The following is a 19131-nucleotide window of genomic DNA, read 5'->3' on the forward strand; positions in this document are numbered from 1 at the left end:
GATAGTGTTGCTCCAAAAACAACCTTTCTAGCACCTTAAAATTGAAAATAATAAGATTGACAGATGCTGATCATTGACAGATGCTGATCTGACAGATACAGATAATTGACACATACTGTCAATATGTGCATACATATTTAGTGGAATTGTCAACATGCATCACTGAATAAGCACCATGTGTTTTAGGCATAACCAGTGTGTCCACTTAATGAAGATGAGATGCTGTTTTATCTCTCAAACGTCATGTCTGGCTGTTATAAATCTCTCATGCACATTCAGTTTTGGGTGAGATACCCTCCTATCATTCACAGTGATTCACAGTGAAGTGTGTAAAGGCTGCTCTAAATCATGAATCGGTAGTATATCTAGCATATTAGTAGTAAACGTCATTTACTTGGAGACACACATGAAGTAATTCATGGTTATGTAATACGAAGTAAGAAGTAATTAACCCCTTATAAGGTCAGGACCCACCAAGGGTTGCAAAGTGTTAAGACACACTTCTATAACCTTCAAATAGCTCAGGCTGTTTGTACTGTGGTCCACGTAGTTATTGAATAAGAAACCTGGGGTTTTGAGAGGTTAATGGTGAAAATGTAAGGAAAGTCCTGAGACAGTGAGGCAGCTGAATATGGGGAGGTAAACGAAAATGGCCAGCAAAGCCCAAGGACTGTGTACGAGGACTCTATACAAGGCTGTGCAGTGGAGGAACAATGTAACAATAAATCAGTAGATGAATAAACAGATACTTAATGAGATTAACTCATACAGTTAGTTCTCATGTTAATTTTTATTTGAGTAAATGCTCGTTTTACTAGTGTAATAAGCAGCAGTTAGTACACAGTTAATTCATAATTAAGCTATGAACTATTAAATTAAAGTCAGTTAACAGTATACTCAAATATTTAGTTCATTTGTTAATTTAGCTTAATTAATGACCAAGTACTAACTAGTGCTTAATGAACACTTAATATGTGTTTAATATATACATGTATATATAATATAGAATGAGCAGTTTATGACTTCATTAATGACTTTTTAACAATATAATTAGTCTTTAATTTGCCACCCTTGGTGTAAAGTGTTACCAACAAACATTTAAACATTTAGTGGTTCAGTTTTCAGCAGCATATTCTGTTACAATACATGAAAAAAAGTAGTGAACACTACCTGTTACATAACACTCACAGAGTGTTATATGATGCTTTGTTGATTTTTGTGAAAATCGGTAAACATCATCTACAGAGAACAAACTTAAGTTTGACATTTTTCTGCAAATTTTAGCATGCAATTTCTAAATTTAAAATATTGGTAAAAAAAAAACATAAAATATAAAATGTGTCAGGTCACATTCAATGTTTTATCCCTCCCCAAAATATTAAATTCAGCAAATAAACAGTAATTGTGCATTATAACGTGCAGAAGTGTGTTCTCCGTAGAGAACTTATTTTCTTATTACAAAATCAACAAAACATCGTCAGTGCACGTCAAGCTGATGGTTTCTGTTGCGTCTGTTTTATGCATGAGATTATTTTATTTGTAAATGTATTTATTTATAGGTTTGCAACAACTGTTCATACTCATCTCTCAGCTGTTGTGGTGCACACAGCAGGGTTTACAGTGTAAGAGCTTAACATACATATAAATATACATTCTGTGAGATCAGCATCTACTGGACATTCTAATTTGAGTTTTTTATGTCAAGAAGTCCATTTTTTACATAGTTTTAATTACATATTGCTCAAACTCAGATTTCCCATTCTTACCAAGCATATTTAAATTTTTGCGTCAAATAAAATGAGAAGTGCAGCCGCACACTGAGCTCGTGACTGAGTGGACTGTGAAGTGGTGCAACATTTCAGGCTAAACAGGCTGTCATGTTTCCTGTTATCAAGGTTGGACTTTCCAGTATTAGCTTTTTAGCAGTAAATTGCACAACTTTTTTTGAGAATTTTTTTCCAAAGATGCATAAAAAACTGTCCTCTATTTAATGTGACCAGGTGGACGTTATACTTGACTGACCCGGCCACGGATGGAGAAAACAGCAAATGAACACTGTTGCATAAAAGCAAAACAGTTTTGGATTCTGGTTCCTTTAAAAAAGACATACATGATGTTACTTTTCATCACAGCACATAATGTGACAGTATGAGAGGGAGCATTTAATGCATTTCATTTGAATGCATAATTAATGTTTATTTTGTTTGACATATTGAAAAGAAATAAAATTGAAAATGTGGCCTGAGCAAAAGTTATGGCACATTTTATAATTTAGATTTCTTTATTTTTTTAATATGTTGAACTCAAATAGAGGTTGTGCACAAAAATTGGGGAGAAATGATAAAAATTGTATTTAGAATACCAACAAAACATGTCATCTGACTGGGGTGTCTGTGCAACAGATACACAGATACACATTTGCATGTGGCAAAGGTCTGATGTTATACTTTTAATTAGTAAAAATTTTGTAAAAATTCTTGGGTTCCTAAAAACAATGTGAATTAAAAAAATTGTTCATTTGCAGTAAATGTGTCACACACTGTGCTAGTGATGAAATCTGAAATAATATATTTAAGCTTTAAAAAAGGCTTATTAGCATTATTAGATTTTCCTCCTTTATGCAGGGCATACATTTTGTGATTTCGTAGAATGAATTGCAGATTGTTCCTTATAAACTTGTCAAAGAGCTGCATGTGAGAATTGTGATTGCAATTCTAAGCCCAAAAATCAGAATTCCCATTTAACCAAGAATCAGGGAGCCAAAGGTCTCCACAATGTCAAACAATGTTATGTTTCACCATCATTCACCACATTTGGTCCCCACAAAGAGCTAAAAACATCCACAAATTACACACAGGCAAACAAAAAAAGTCCCCCCACTCGCATGCATCCCAAATATCTCGCGAGCTTGCAGCAAAGCCTGAGAATAATCTTCTCGGGAGAGGCCACTGCTGTGCCGCTATCGCCCCTGTTTCATAAATTCATGTTGTCACCTTCTTTTCTTTCATGGTTCAGCAGGTTCTCTCCCTCCATTCTTGCCCATAAATCCAAAGCGAGTGTTGCTCTGCTGCTCATTGCGTTCCTCCCCAGAGAGTGGACGGCCTGGCAGAGGCCCAGTGCTCACCCACACCGAGAGGAACCGAATAGGGGAGCCACCAGCCAGATGGCCCCTCTCGCTTTGATGGGCAAACTTCTTAGCATAGCTGTTAGCTTTCATCAACAGCACTGCGGCTGATTAAAACTCAGACTGTCTCGGTTTGTTATGGTGGGAAAACTGATTAAAATCTTCTAAAAGTACAATTCTGCCCTACAGCTTTTGTTTCCGATAAGAATTGAGGCGGGAAGGGGGGGTCGGAATATAGCTGTGCACACGGAAAGGTCTCATTAAATTTCCTCCCCCTTTAGCGCCACATATTTTTCAATACTATTTTAGCATGCATTAGCTCCCATATATTACAATTACGCTGTCATGCTTTTTTTATGGCCGTTGCTGTAGCATCTACAAAGGAATATCGCTGCATAAGTATTTTGCTCTTTGTTTTATTCATTTTCAGCTGCACACCAGGGGACCGCACATTCAATTTGTTAGTCAAATTTGATTAATTTTCGCCATATAATGAAACAGCTAGCTATTATAGTGGGATGTTTAAGGCAATCGAGGCACTAGACCTGAGCTGCGTTGGCTCATTGCATCCACAAAGTGTGCGTATTGTAACTCACTCGTGTTTTTTTTTCTTTCTCTGTTCAGAGCAGAGCTGCACGCTGGATAACGCAGAGAGGAACGAGCTCTCGGCACTCAAACATTCAAAGCAAATGTTTAAACTGATCTTTTGTTGTAGACGGGGACGGGACGCAGTCTTAGGCCGGTTTGATTGTTTTTATCCGTGCAAAGCAGCTTAAATGGCAGCAGAAGTGAAGGTTTGCCCTGTAGACATTCAAACTAATCAGAGGAAATCCTTTAGATAAAAAATAACAATAATAACAGTAAAGTTACCATGGAAAAATCAGACAGTGCACTTGATTTATTTAATTTCTTGTCAAAATGGCCATTAAGAGCAAGTTAGTCATCTTTCAGGAGATTTCATCTGAGGGGATCAGATATAAGATCATCCACTTGTAAAAGGAAGAGCGAAGTCAATGAAAAACAGCAAACTGAAGTTTAAAACATGATAAACAGACCTGGTAGACACCAAAACTGGCCCCATCAGATAAACAGACCTTAAAGCTTTCATCTTAGAGAGAGAAGAGAAAATCAAGCTGCTTCAGATCTGAAAACATCCACAGGTGTTTCTGTCCATCCTTCCACTGTGAGAAGACAATTGAATGCTAGAGCTGCGTTCCAAAGTCTTGGCTGCAGCCTGGGCTTTGGAAAGCAGCTGAAGATTTAGGGCTGGGCAATATGACAAAATATATTGTTATCGTGATAAATTAAGTCAGAATACAATACAATACACTGAATGTACTGTGGACATCGTCAGTGCTTGTAAAACACTGACCAACTGCAGGTTTAACTATAAAGAGAGCAAAATTAGTCCTGGTTAACTGATTTTAGTGCAGCACAGTGTGCAAAATATTGAATAAAACATATTGTGTTGGCAGTTTTTGATAGTAAATTTCTTTAATGTAGCACTGCTGGGTCTTTTTTCTCTGTTCCAACTGACCTAAAAAATATCATGATGTATCACGTATCGTGAAAATGTCTTGAAGCATCACGATATTAGATTTTTGCCGTATCGCCCACCTCTACTATGGGTCTGAAAGGAAGTTTAGCTGTCAATAAGCCTCACTCAGAAAAAAAAAAAGAAATAGGCTGAAAAAGAAGAACATTTGCAAATCAAACAAAGAGCTGGTGTTCTCAGAACAATGGACTGACCACCCCAGTCCAGATCTCAACACCACTGAATGTTTTTGAGATTACTTTGATTGTGAGAAGCAGAAAATGCAACCAACTGGTACCACTTTTAAATAAGACTACCCTTATAAAGCATTCTTGAATGGTTTAAAATGTGTTTATTAATGGTTATTAATCAGGTCATAAAGACCTTAAAATCATTAAAAAGCATCTACAACACAATCGTTCATACAGTTAAGCCTCAGATTTTGATGTTTACTGATCTTGCTTTGTCTTCTTTATCAGTCAGCATTAAACCTGTCAGCTTCACCACATATTTATATTCATCAAATATAACAGCTCACTTTTGCCCTTTTTGTTAATGTGTTAGAACTGCTTATTAATGATTCATGAAGTGTTAACGACTAATAACCATTAACAAACTATTCTAAACCTTTATAAGGGTAGTTTTATTTTAAAATAATACCATCCAACTTCTAAGACTGAACTTTTAGGAAAATATCCCTGCAGATATATTTAAAACTGAAAAACACATGGAAAAAAGAATGGAAGCTGTAATAAAGACCAAGAGTGGACACACTAAATTCTCTGCTTTAAAAATTAAGTATATTCAAAATAGTGACAATATTTTAATGAGAGTTCATGTGAAGAAATTTTATTCCAAATCATTTTGAAGAATTTATATTGGTCTGTTCAAAATTTCATGAAGTTTTCACAGAAGGTAAAGTGCAGCTGCTGTGCTCAAATGTAGAAAAATGAAAAATAATATCTTGTACTTACTTGATGGCTATTTTGACTGTGAATGAAATAATGAATGGGGGGGTCTCTGGCTTTTGCACAGTATGTAGTTCTCAGTGTCACCAAAAGCATCCAACTTTTACTTCATACTGCAAAAACACAATGATAATGATAATAAATGATAAAAAAAAATCATGCTGTAACACTTAACCTAAAACTTATGACCGACTTTTGCCTTTTGTCTTACTTTCGCGACTCCCCAAAAACATTTGTGGAAACGTCTCGAAAAATCTCTCGCTCTATCCTCTGTGGGACACTGTAACGGCTATGCGGAGGAGTTAGTGCAGAAGATAGAAGTGCCTTTTTTTATGTTGAAAGGTTAACATTTGCCAAATAATCAATCAGACACGGTGCTTCCAGCGCTTCGGCTCCAAGCAGCTTCATAGCAACGTTTCACCCCAAAACCTCCCCAGTGAGAGAAAGCAGATGTGAGGTGTCCTTTTTAGTTTGAGAGTTCTTCCTCCAAGTCAACTTGGATTTACTCGCTTCTGCTATTTATAGTGCACTGTTTTCTCCATCACTGTCTGGCCTGCATTTTTCTTTGGGTGGATCATCACAGAGCTATAATCACACAATCACGCTTTTATTTTTCGAGTGAAAAAAATAAAAAATGTCTCTTCTAATTACACAAACAGATCCTGGGGGATTTCCTCCACAGAACATAATCAGATAATGGCTTCAGAAGACACTGTATGTTTATATACCACTGATTAATCAGGGATCTCTAATTGCTGGATCTGCTCGGCGGCTCCAGCTCAGTTAGCGTCCAGCTCGGTAGGCCCGGACTGGAAATGAAACGTTGAGACGAAGCAGATGACGACCCAGGGACAAAGGGGAGCACTTAGAGGACCACAATAGAGAGCAGTGACTGTGCAGATGCTGTTCTTTGATCTTTCCACGGTTATAAGTTTGATCCTTGATCATTCAGCATCAGTACACTGTGAGAAATAAAGACACTGTGCAGATACAAACAATGTAAATGTTCCCTCAAAGGTACAACAGTGGTTTTAATGTCTAATTGTGAACCTTAAATATGTTTTTCCAGATGAAAAGTACATATTTGTACCTTTTCATAACCTAATCTTTTAAATAAGACCAATAAATAAAAAAGGCCTGTTGTGTGAAGTCAACACAACTTAGAAAATGGGTCATTCTACAGAAATGTCCACTTTTCTATCTCTCCTTAGGTGTCACTGGTGTTACCAATCCTCGTTGGTGTTACGCATAAGAAAAAATGCATTTTACAAAATGGCTGCTACAGAGCATCAAACCACATGTTGTCAATCATGGAATATCCACTAAAATATCTAATTTAATCCATTTCTATTCTATTTTTTTCACAGTTGCCTAAGATTAAAGTTGGTCACACCAGTGACTTCAACTAAAAGCTTTGTATGAAATCATGAGCTGAATGAGGAAATTTCTGATAACTGAAAAGACACAGTGAACTCACCATGTGCTTTTTTCATAGATTCTCAGAAAATAGGTAAAAGGAAGTCAAGTGATGTCATCAGTATGATTTTTATTTCAAAATAAGAGATTTTTTGTTACGCAGTAACACCAGTGACACGACTCCTGGGGACCACAACTTTCATTATATATTTTATAATATTTATTTGCCATTTGTTTTCTTTATGTAATTTAATTTATATATTCCATAGTCATGTATAGATTTTTGCAGTTAAAATTGCAGAAAAACATGTTTTTTTCTTCAAAATTTGCACTCACCCTTCACACATGACTGTGGGGATGAGCTCTTCTGTGGTGCTTGGAATTCTAGATAATTGATTTAAAAACCAATATTACTAAACTGATGCTGAAGAAGGTGTAATTGTTAAAATAACTTATAGTTGTATTTTAAAATATAAATAAATTGTAACTGTAACATGCTTTTAAGTGTAATATGTCTGTAAAGGCTAGGGACACAAAAATATAGACATAAAAAAAATTCTGTAGAATGACCCAAATATGGTTTCAATGGATTATGGTACAATTATGTTCCCTGACTAAAGGTACTGAGATGAACCCTTGAGGGTTCCACTCCAGTGACAGTGTCGCACCTTTATTTCTGAGAGTGCAGGCTGATTATCGTCTACCAAACATTCCGTTTCCTCTGCTAAAACAGTTGCTAATACATATTTTCAATTGACCTGATGAAACATGGCATGTGTTACGAATGGCAACGGTGACACGTTTGGCAAATTTAAAGGTAATAATGAATGAGAAATTAGAGCGGGCCATCTTAAATTGGGTGAAATGGTGTGTAACAGGTTAAGGTACGCTGTTGTGCCTTCCTGAACTCAATGAAACTGAATGAAAAAGAAACCATTAACCATTGTGACACACATTTGGCAGTGTAAATGGCTTCCATTAGAGGAAATTAGTCACTCGTACTTCTTTCCCCTCTTTTAATTTTCGACTTATGCGCTCACAGTATTTACAAGAGCCACTTCCAGACACGCTGAATCAAGCGCTTATTAAAACTCCACTGAGGTCTTGTACCTTTAATGGAATTTAAAGTAGTTTAAACTCACGGATACACAGTTGTCAGTTTTTAATGACGGATGTTCATTCTGCTAATAATACAGCCCTGATTGGCTTTTCTCATCATCGGTATTAGTTTGTAGTATAAAAGTTGTGAATGTAGAAATGGATCATTTGACTGATTTGTTTCTTGACCCTGTACCTTAATTATGTTTATTTTATTAAATCAAATGATTTCTGATCATTTTGTCACTACAATACCAATACATTATATTATATATAATAATTACACCTCCGAAACTTTACAGCAGTGTCTGTTTCGGAAATGACAACTTTAGCTAGTTTTGGGTAGAACTTAAAAACGCTAGCCAGTACATGACTATCAAACACATCTTTGAACAGTTGTACACACAGAAAATCATGATTTTTTCATTAAAACACAAATAAGTTTACTTAACTGCAGAAAATGTGTTTCTGTGGTGATGACTTAATGTTACACACTGATTTTCAGGCTTAGGGACACATTTACTTCAAAACAATGGGATCTAATTGCTCACCATGTGGCCATGAGGGGCAGGGATGCAGTCTTACTTCCTGCTCTAAAATGCAGGGGTGTGGCTAAAATAAGGCTCTGCCCACAGACAAAAACTCTGTGTTTCGGTGTTGACTGTAACGGTTGATGAAAGTTCAGACGAGCGCAGAGCAGGCTATAGAAAAAGGTTTTTAGTGTAGGGAGAATCCGTAATCAAAGTCCAAGCAGTCGAGGGTCGGTACACACACAGAGTCCAAAAGGATAAGGCTAAGGTCGTAAACGTAAACAGGCAGAATCTCAAAAACCGGGAAGTCAATACACATAAACAAGGCTTGGTAATGCACAGAGATGTAACAATACTTTGCAAAGACAAAGCATAGTAGACAAACATTTATAGTCCTTGAAACAGGTGTAAACAATCAATATTCAGGTGAGCGCGAACGTTGATAGGTGGATGGCTGAGAGTTCCTGGTCATGTGACCTCTCAGTGAATTCTGGGAGTTGGAGTGCTGGGTGGAGTGAGGGATGTCGGTCTCCGCTACAGAAGGCGTGACATTGACATGAAAACGTGGGACAGCTTTTTTTTTTTTTTACTTAAAACTTAAAGTCAAATTTAAGTCATTAAACTTTGCTTTAAAAATTTAAATATCTTTTTAATTACAATATTGCAAAAAATGTAAAAAATGTAACTATTATTGTTCCCAATAGAAAGGACCCTATAAATGATGATTTTTAAAATATATTTAGCTTATTACTATTTCAATTAATGTCTTGGGCTTAAAAAAAGATCAAAATATAACCCGGGTAAATATCTCAATTGTTATTTTGTTCAATATGTTAATCCAGAGCTACTTATAGGGTGAAGGTTTCTGCATTAAACACTTCTGTATTATGATATCAACTTTATATTAAATACACAAATTTTCAATATTTTATGTTGTCGCTGTTTTCTAAAAGCATTAAGCCTTTACTTTAAATAAAATCACTTACTGCTTTAATATGCCAAACTGCACCATACAGAACAAATCCACCTCTATGAAAGAAGAAGATGAAGAAGAGGAAGAAGAAGAAGCAGAGGAAGAAGAAGAAGAAGAAGAGGAAGAAGAAGAAGAAGAAGAAGAAGAAGAAGAGGAAGAAGAGGGAGAGGAAGAATGGTTTTAGCACCGCCAGAAGCCTCATGACCCTTTTTTCCATTAACATTCAGTGCAGCTTTACAAACAGAGCAGCATGTGTGAGAAATAAAGGGAGAAATCATCACTTGGGGCCACTTTGTCCTCTTTTTCACTGCAACCTTTAGTGAATACATTAGATTTAACCCTTTAAGCTCTGAGGCCTGTGTGTGGGCGCACGCTTTACTCTTCACTCGCATAACTACATAACAGAACATCTGCCGCTGCTGTGAGAAAACCTTTATCTGTGAAACAGAAAAAACACGCCGAACCTCAGTCAATGTCAGTGTAAGAAGATTCCGGAGCGTTTCCAGTCATCTGTTCTTCATGAAATGTTCACACAATTTCACACGTTTTTTAATTGTGTGAAAAATATACGTAAGAAAAAATACAGGTAATTTGTAATCTGACATGCAGCGTAACAGTGATATCACTGGGCCTTGTTCACCAACCATTCTTCAGAAGCTATTCCTTCTTAAAACCCACTTACAATGTTTTATAAGATTCAGACATTCACTAATGTTTTTCTCTGCTGTAAAATGACAGTAAATTATTGGCTACTAGACCTACTGCTTTCACAGTAATTTACTGCATCATGTCAACAGTAAAGCAACAACTGTATACAATGACTTCAGTTACCTAGACCACAAGATTACAGTGATGTAGCTGCTATTCTGCTGTACATTTACAGGGTAACACTTTATTTGGAGGGGACCTTTGTAGATGATTAATAAACTCTTAAAAGATTATCAGTAACACATCAACAACATATCAGTGAAGTATCAGCAGTGAAGCATCTGAATACATTAAAGTAAATGTCTTGTAGATGTTTTCTTGATACATTACTTACATTAAGTAGATGTATTGTTAATATGTTACTTCCATTATGCAAAACCAACCTTACTCAAACCTAACCCTCACCCTGGTCCTAATCCTAACACTAACCTTAACCTCAACCCAGAACCTAATCCTAATCCTCATATGTTTTTGACCTGTTGCTGAGAGACTGTTGAGTGTTTGTTTCATCTAAAATAAAGTGTCACCATTTACAGTAAGTAGCTGTAATTAAACAGGAACTCTTCTGTAAGTGTAAAAGTAATGCAGCTCAATAGCCAGTAATTTACTGTAAACTTAATCATCACTATTGGAACAATCTTGAATCAACATTATTATTACATACATACATACATACATACATCATCTAAACCGCTTATCCTTCTGGGTCACGGTGGGGTGCTGGAGCCTATCCCAGCTGTCATTGGGCGGAAGGCAGGATACACCCTGGACAGGTCGCCAGTCTATCGCAGGGCAGACAGACAGACATATTCAATCACACACACACTCACACCTAGGGGCAATTCAGCATTTCCAGTTGGCCTGACTGCATGTCTTTGGACCGTGGGAGGAAACCGGAGTACCCGGAGGAAACCCACGCAGACACGGGGAGAACAGGCAAACTCCACACAGAAAGGACCCCAGTCGCCCGGCCGGGAATCAAACCCAGGGCCTTCTTGCTGTGAGGCGACAGCGCTACCCACTGCGCCACCGTGCTGCCCAACATTATTATTGTTTAACATAATTTGAAAATGTCAGCTGTTTGCACTGTCTCAAAATTTCATGATGAAGACCAATAAGAGGTCCAACACGGTCAGAAAAAAGGGACTGTACATGTATGTTTTTCATTCATCAGGATAATGTAGACAATGCAAATGAACCCTCAAAGGTAAAACAGTGGTCTTAAGGTCCAAGCTTAAGTGGATCTTAAGTAAGTTTTTCCCAGCAGAGAGGAGCATGTTTATATATTTTCATAACCTAATAATTTAAAACAGGCAAATAACATTAAAAGCCTGGACATAAGAGAAGTCAAAACAACTTCAATAAGACATCATTTCAATGGATTATGGTACAATCAGGTTCCCTAACTGAAGGTACTGAAGACTGAGGGGACCACCCCAGTGACAAGCCTGAGTAACATTTCTGTACCTTTTTTCCTCTAAATGTGGAATAAAATCGTGTTACACTCATTTAAAAAGATGGTTCTTCAAGGGTTCTTTAGTATGCAATATAGATTTGCATGCCTAAATTGTTCTCTGCATGGTGAAATGGTTTTTCAATTTGATGGAAAATGTTGTTACAATATCAAGTTTGTAACAATAGCAGAACCTTTTTTGGTTCTATATAGAACCATTTCCAAAAAGGTTGTATACAGAACCATAAACAACACATTATCAATCTGAAGAACCATTTCACCATGCAAAGAATCCTTTAAGCATGCTAAGTGTTCACAGTTCTATTTAGAACCACTGTCTTTCCTAAAGAACCCTTGAAGAACTATCTTTTTTGAGAGTCTAGATTAACCTACATTGAAAATTAACAGCACTTTTTCCGTCTTCTCTGAAGTCACTGTTTGAGATGATGTTAGACAGCGACAAAATGAAAAACGTTTCGTTTGACTCGACGAATAAAAGTCACTTTTTTCTTACAATTTAAAATAAAGGAAAATATCCATTATAATAAAAAACAAGCACTATATTTTATTTATATTTCTAAATATAACTATTTATTTAGGTTTATTCTATCATATTTATTCACCTTGTTTTGCACTGTTTATGTTTAACTTTGCTTATAATTTGCACAAACATGATGGAAAACTCTGCAGTCTGGTGATTTCAATGAACAATTTTTGTCAACACTTCAGTTTTCCAGCATTTCAGCAAACAGAAACAAATGTCTTTAAAACAAACAAACAAAGACAGAATAAAAACACATTGTTTTTTAAAAAAGGTTTAAACTCGGCTGCTGTCATTTCCCATAGTGCTTTGCAGACCAACTTGGGATTAACCTCACAGTAATGTGCTGTGTTGAGTTCATTTCTCAGTAGAATTGTTAAAAACGATGTTAAATCTTGTGAAATCCTGCAATAATTACTGACTACTGAACACTACTGACCTCTGTAACAGTCACATGTTTTATGCTGTGTGTTGGTCTCTGTTAGATGTGTTCTGTGTTTGTACTGTGTTGTGTTTGGATGCTGCTACAGTGTTCAGTATGATTTCTGTTAACTGAAGGTTAATTTCTACTTTTAAATTCAAGCTGTTTTAAGATGTCTTTTAATATCTGACCAGGGACAGCAGGAAATCGGCCTCCTGGGTAAACTGACTCAGTTACAGTTCACAGGTTATTAATAGGCTCTGTTTCTTATGAATTAATCAGTAAAATATGTTTTAAAATCACTTCACTTTCATGATGATTACAGACATGTTAGAATAGTCATAACTGCATCATCCGGAGCTCCTATTTATTCATCTTTAAATAGAAATGATCAGGTATGATTAGATGATTATTAAAATCCTCCACATGTGGGGGAAATGGGGGGAAATGCCCCCCTTAATAACAATGTGTATTTACTGTAAGGCGAAACTGTATCTTTTTTAGATGTTTTTCAGAATGTATAATTAATATCTCATCATTTATATTCTTTGCATTTTATAAAAGTGTCAATTAAAGAAAATTATAAAAGATATTATATTTTTACTTAAACAGTCATCATCAATTTATGCCTAAATAATTCCACTTAATTATAATAAACTATGACAAAACACAAATGAGAGTGAAATAAAATCATCTAAAATGTTAACTTTCTCTATTAAAATAGTTATGATTATAGAAATTGCATAATATGTACATTAATTAATAGTCTAACTATTGCTATTATTACTATTTTAGTTATTTATTTTATATACAAACTTGTATATATATATTATCAAATAATGGGGCCAAATGTGCGCTAGTAATTTGCTCTTACCAATAAATTGTTGTTGCTATTGCTTGGTTTAAATTGTTATTATGTATATTGTAAATAGATAAATATAATTATAATTAATTATAACTAATATATAATTAATATAACTTAAAACAATAATTATTTATGTATAATTATAATATAATATATATACATAATATATACAATTTATATAATTATGTTTTCATTGTTTTTGTAATAGCATTTCATATAATAATAATAATAATATACATTATTATTAATATTATGTTTTATTGCAACAATATAAATAATAACTATTTAAACCAAGCAATAGCAACAACAATTTATTGGTAAGAGCAAATTACTAGCGCACATTTGGCCCCATTATTTGATAAAGACAGTAAATAATGTGGGTGTGGCGGGGGGGGCTTTTTTAACCCAGAGGGCAATTTACCCCCAAGTTAACCAACATTTGTTCTGTTTACACCCTTAATGATTAAAAAGGTTACACAACAGTGTAACAGCACACTATAATAATAATAATAATAATAATAATAATAATAATAATAATAATACAATTATTTTGCTTATTGTGATTATAAAGATAACATTACTTTTATTTCTTTTGGACATTGTCACAGCATTATTGAGCAGAGCTCTCAGCATCAGCCCCCATACTCTGCAGTGAGATGCTGGTGGGTTTCTCCTCTTTATTTCTCTCTAATAGTCAATGTAAGTCACATTTACAAATTGAGCTCTGTGCTTACATAAACAGACATTTGGGGGCAATTCTGAGCAGTGAGATCAAAATAGTGTTGATCAAAGTCCTAAAAATAAGTCGTCTTCAAAACAAAAAAAGGCCAAAACGCACCGGCCTCTCAGCTAAACGGCACAAATAAAAACACATTCAGTGAAGCAGCCAGGCTTTCTCCATTCATGTTATTCTGCTCCACAGTAATGAGGCCATTTCATCCAGCTCGATGGACGACACTGTTCTCAAGCTCAACAGCCATGGACTAATTATACATCCAGCGAAAAAGCCTCTCTGCCAGAGGAGACTAAAATAGCTTGTAGCCATTTGATGACTCACAGCATTTGGTAATATTGAGATAACAGTTAACCTAATGTACGGTTTACACTCAGACATCCAGCTATTACTGGATTTAAAAGCCTCCTCAAACCGTAACCAGCCAGCAGGACCTCCGACTCTGGTGTAATTGAAATTGAAAAGGCGCTACAATGCTTTGGGTAATTATGGTTTTGGTATATATATTACTTATGTTTACTAGAGTAGAGGAGAGCAGGGCACAAACTGGACCATGTTGGTCAACCACTGGTATTCCCATAGCAACCTCATCTGTGAAATCTGATTAGAGATTTTATGCCATCATTTGTGCTTTTTGGTTACTGACTAAACATATACAGGTCATTACTGTCCAAAAAACATGCATCTCCATTGTTTTTAATTTCTTTTTTTTTTCCAAGATCATTTGATCACAGCAGCTGCCCTTTACATTGCTAGTCAATTTCATGATGAATAGACTAACAGAAAGGCTCCAAATGTGCTTTGAATATATTCTCTTTACATTGACCTGCATTAGATAATGTAAAGTAACCAATTTATAAATACGTTTTTTTTTTTTAATTAACAATATGTACATATGTATATATGTCACAGGTATCACTGTATTGTTGTAATCACCCTCGTGGGACAAGATAGAGCTGTTTTGAAGCAGCCAGGCTAAAGTACAGCCTCCACATGGCGGAGGTAGTTTTAACACAGTGATATAACTAAGCCTCCCAGTGAATGCAATGGGAATTCCTAATATTTTGGCAAGTTTTTAATGCACAAATTAATCAAATACGTACTACAGAGATAATGAATTCAATATTTTCAAATTGTTGTTTTGATGCAGATATTTTTATGTATTTAGGCTTGAAAGGTCTTTCAAACAGCATAGAAGTGCATTGAATTAACTGTGTTTGCATTGATTTACCAGACTTTTTAGCCACTCCCACAACTAGACTCTCAGTTTGTTACAATGTTCCCCACTTATGAGGTTAGTTTAACATCTAACTCTGCACTCATTCCACTTTCAGCCAAACTGTTCATAAACTGTAGATGCTGCAAACAAAGCTGACATTCGCATTTGTAGCAGAGATGCGCAGCTTTGCATACAAATGCTAAATTATTAACACCTTTAAATTATCGAGCAAAAAAGCTGCATTAGCAGTAAACACGAACACAAACAAGACACGCAGTTGCAAACAAATTAATTTCCTACAAAGCACACACACTTCACTCAAAGAGACGGTCTACAGGACAGCTTTATTAAAGCTGAACCTGGGGTTCAGAAGATATTAAATTTTAAAGCTAGATCTATAGTGTGGAGGCACCTTGATGGGGTTAAACCTTATGACGGTGTGGAGGAATAATATAGATGACACCTGTGAATATTAAATCCACATCACAAGGTGACCTGTCAGGAATCAGGATGCAGTGGAGATATTGCTTATGTAAGATAAAGCACTTTGTTATTGCTAGTTATCAACACAGCCTCAAAAACTGTGAAGCGGAGTTTATCTGTTTGTTGAATCAGTTTGTTGCAAGTAGAAAGATAAGTGTACCTTCTTTGCTCGTTTAAAAGCTTTTAAATCTACATTTACACCAGTTTAAACATGTATTGTGCCAAAAACGTTATTGGCCAAAAGAAAAAAAAATAAAGTTTTGAAACGGACCTAACATTTCTTAGAAATACCAGTGCAACAACTCCTGGGTCATTACTGACCAATGCTGTATGACAATTTCTTTCCAAACGCTCCTCCGGAATCTTAACGAGAAACAACAATACTTCAGAGACGTTTATTATATTTATGGCTGGCTCTGTCAGTCACCCCGCACTCTTGCTATCAGCAAGGCAATGCAGAATCAATATTCAGTTGCAAAGTGCACTTGCATTCAAGGTTAGAACCTGCGCTCCATCCTTATCAATTAAAGAAGCCGTGTCCCTGTTTGCTTCAGAAATTGAGATTTTTAACTCCCAGCGTTTAGTTTTTTGAGGAAATATGTTCAATATACAACATGCAAATGTTAACAGTGTCAAATATCTTCAACGCAAAGACACCAGGGCTATGAAAATGCATTAGTGCCTCAAAATCCGGTGGTGGTGACGTAGCTGCAGGGATTTTGTGATGTCAGAAATGAACAGAATTGCACAGTGATATTCTGTATGCACATATTTTTTGTCCAGAATAAAGTTCTCAGGCTGTTTTTCAGCACACAAAAGTGAGAGAGAGCATCCCCCCATTTCATTCATGTCCACACAAAACAGCCACTAAGCACAAGATTTTTACAGAAGATATTCCTGAAGAGATTAACTGCTCGATAATCACGGGATCAGGAAGGGGAAAGTCAAAAAGAGTTTGAAATGATTTAAATTTTTAAAAGTCAGAGCGATACAGCACCACACCTGGTAGAGCACCAAACCGTCAAGATGAGATACACAGCACTTCAAGCTTTCAGCTATGAGAGAAAGGAGAAAATCAAGCTGATCCAGATCCAGATCATCCACAGGTGTTTCAAGCTGCTACTGAGAAAAAGAAGTAAATAAAAAAAGAAATCTGCACAACTGATGGGTCTAAATTTGTAATTGGGATTACTTGGATTGTGAGAAGGAGAAAATGTAACCAACTTCTAAGACTGAACTTTGGAGGTGTGGAGAAACATCCCTGTAGATTTGTTTGAAAAACTGAAAGCAAGTCAAAAGACTGGAAGCTGTAATAAAGGCAAAGAGTGAACACACTAATACTGAAAAATGTGTATTTTCAGTTGTTGATGCTTCTTTGTAATTTTCTGCTTTTTCTTGATGCTGAAAAATGAGTAACTTGTTTTTTAATGGCGGTTTTGACTGGAAATGACATAAAATGAAGGTTGGTCTCTGACTTTTGGACAACACTGTAAAAGTAATAATAAAAAAGCCTTTCTATTTTCCATTTCAATGAAATCATCTCATTTGCATATTCAGTGTATTTTTACTTAGCAGCTCATGATGCACTGCAAAAAGTGAAATTTTGAATGGCGTCCATATATCAAATATGTCTCATTTTGAGATCATTGGAAGAATATTACAAAATTATTTAACTTCATTCTTGACACGTTTGGCTTATTTAAAGTAATCTCCGGTGAAATTGTTCTGTTTATTCTTTACTGTTTATCATTTATTCACTAGAAAAATGAAAAATTATCTGCCAGCAGAATAAGACAGCAGAATCTTTATTAGATAAGATGACTCTCACTATCTGGAACTATCATCTGCAAGAGTCAGCAATGCTGCTGCTAGAACTCTTCATACATGGGTTCATGGAATATCTAAAGTCAGGACATGTGCTCGCTTAACTATATGATGTGTTTAAGTTGTGATGTAACTCAATTTTCATGTGTCCTATGCTGTATCTACGATTGGTTCTTGTTTGCAAGTCCCATGTGTGTGTGGGTCAGGGCTGGAATTGGGGGGGGTTGTTCGTATTTTTCTTTTTTTTTTTCCTTTAAATAAGAAATAATAAAAAATGAATCACGAAAAAAAGATAAGATCACTCTCACAACAAAGTTACAATGAGAAATATTAGATGTATTGAAATAGATTTAAGACATGTTCACTTGCCAAGGTATCAGTATTTGCCATGTGAACTGCTAAAGAACTGTAACTGAACTGAACTGAATCATGGCGAAATTCAAGCTAAGAAACACACAAGTTCTTTTTCCCCCACTGTAATTTGATCTGTACCTGTCAAACGAGCTTTAGAAATGAGGGTTGTGGTCGAACACCGCACAGTGACAGAGATCGCAGTAAGTGATGGATGAATTTGGAGGAATACAGTAGATGAGTTTGAGCGAGAGTGTTTCGGGTCACCGGCCAGTTGACGTGAATGACACTGTGAGACGGTTCAATTTTAGAAAACAACCTTCACAAAGAGGTGCAGCGGAGTCTTTTGTACAAGAGCACGGCAGATTCCTCAGTGGCTAATAGCTCAACAGCCCTCTCAAGCGTCTTTTAAACACGAGTAGCCAACACGAAGCAGCTTTTAATTGTTTTCCATCTGTGTTTATGCCCAAATTACAGCAAATACTGAGCATCGTCTTACAATGGGTTTCTGACGTGTTGAAAACAGCCTTGAAGACTTCGCCAATTGAGATAAGCACTTGGTGATAGAGCTGTCAAAATAATAGAACGCTTAATTAATTTGAAGTAACTCACTTCTCGCTCCTCGCACACAGCCACTCACACAGCATTCGAAAGTCGTGCGAATGAAAACTCGTTATAATAGCCAAAAAAAATTCACATTTATTTATTGTTAAACAAGTGTTGAACTTTACATTTTTTATGGGCTCCTTAATAACATGGTAATGCAAAGACTGAACCAGTGCTGTAATGTATTCACAAAAAGAAGAGTTCCAAAGTACCTTTTTTTCTTTTGTTTTTTTTTTGGTTTTTTTTTTCCTTTGAGAATAATTTAATAAATAAATATCTGAACC

The sequence above is a fragment of the Colossoma macropomum genome, unplaced genomic scaffold (genome assembly GCF_904425465.1).
Source record: "Colossoma macropomum unplaced genomic scaffold, Colossoma_macropomum, whole genome shotgun sequence".
NCBI lineage: Eukaryota > Metazoa > Chordata > Actinopteri > Characiformes > Serrasalmidae > Colossoma > Colossoma macropomum.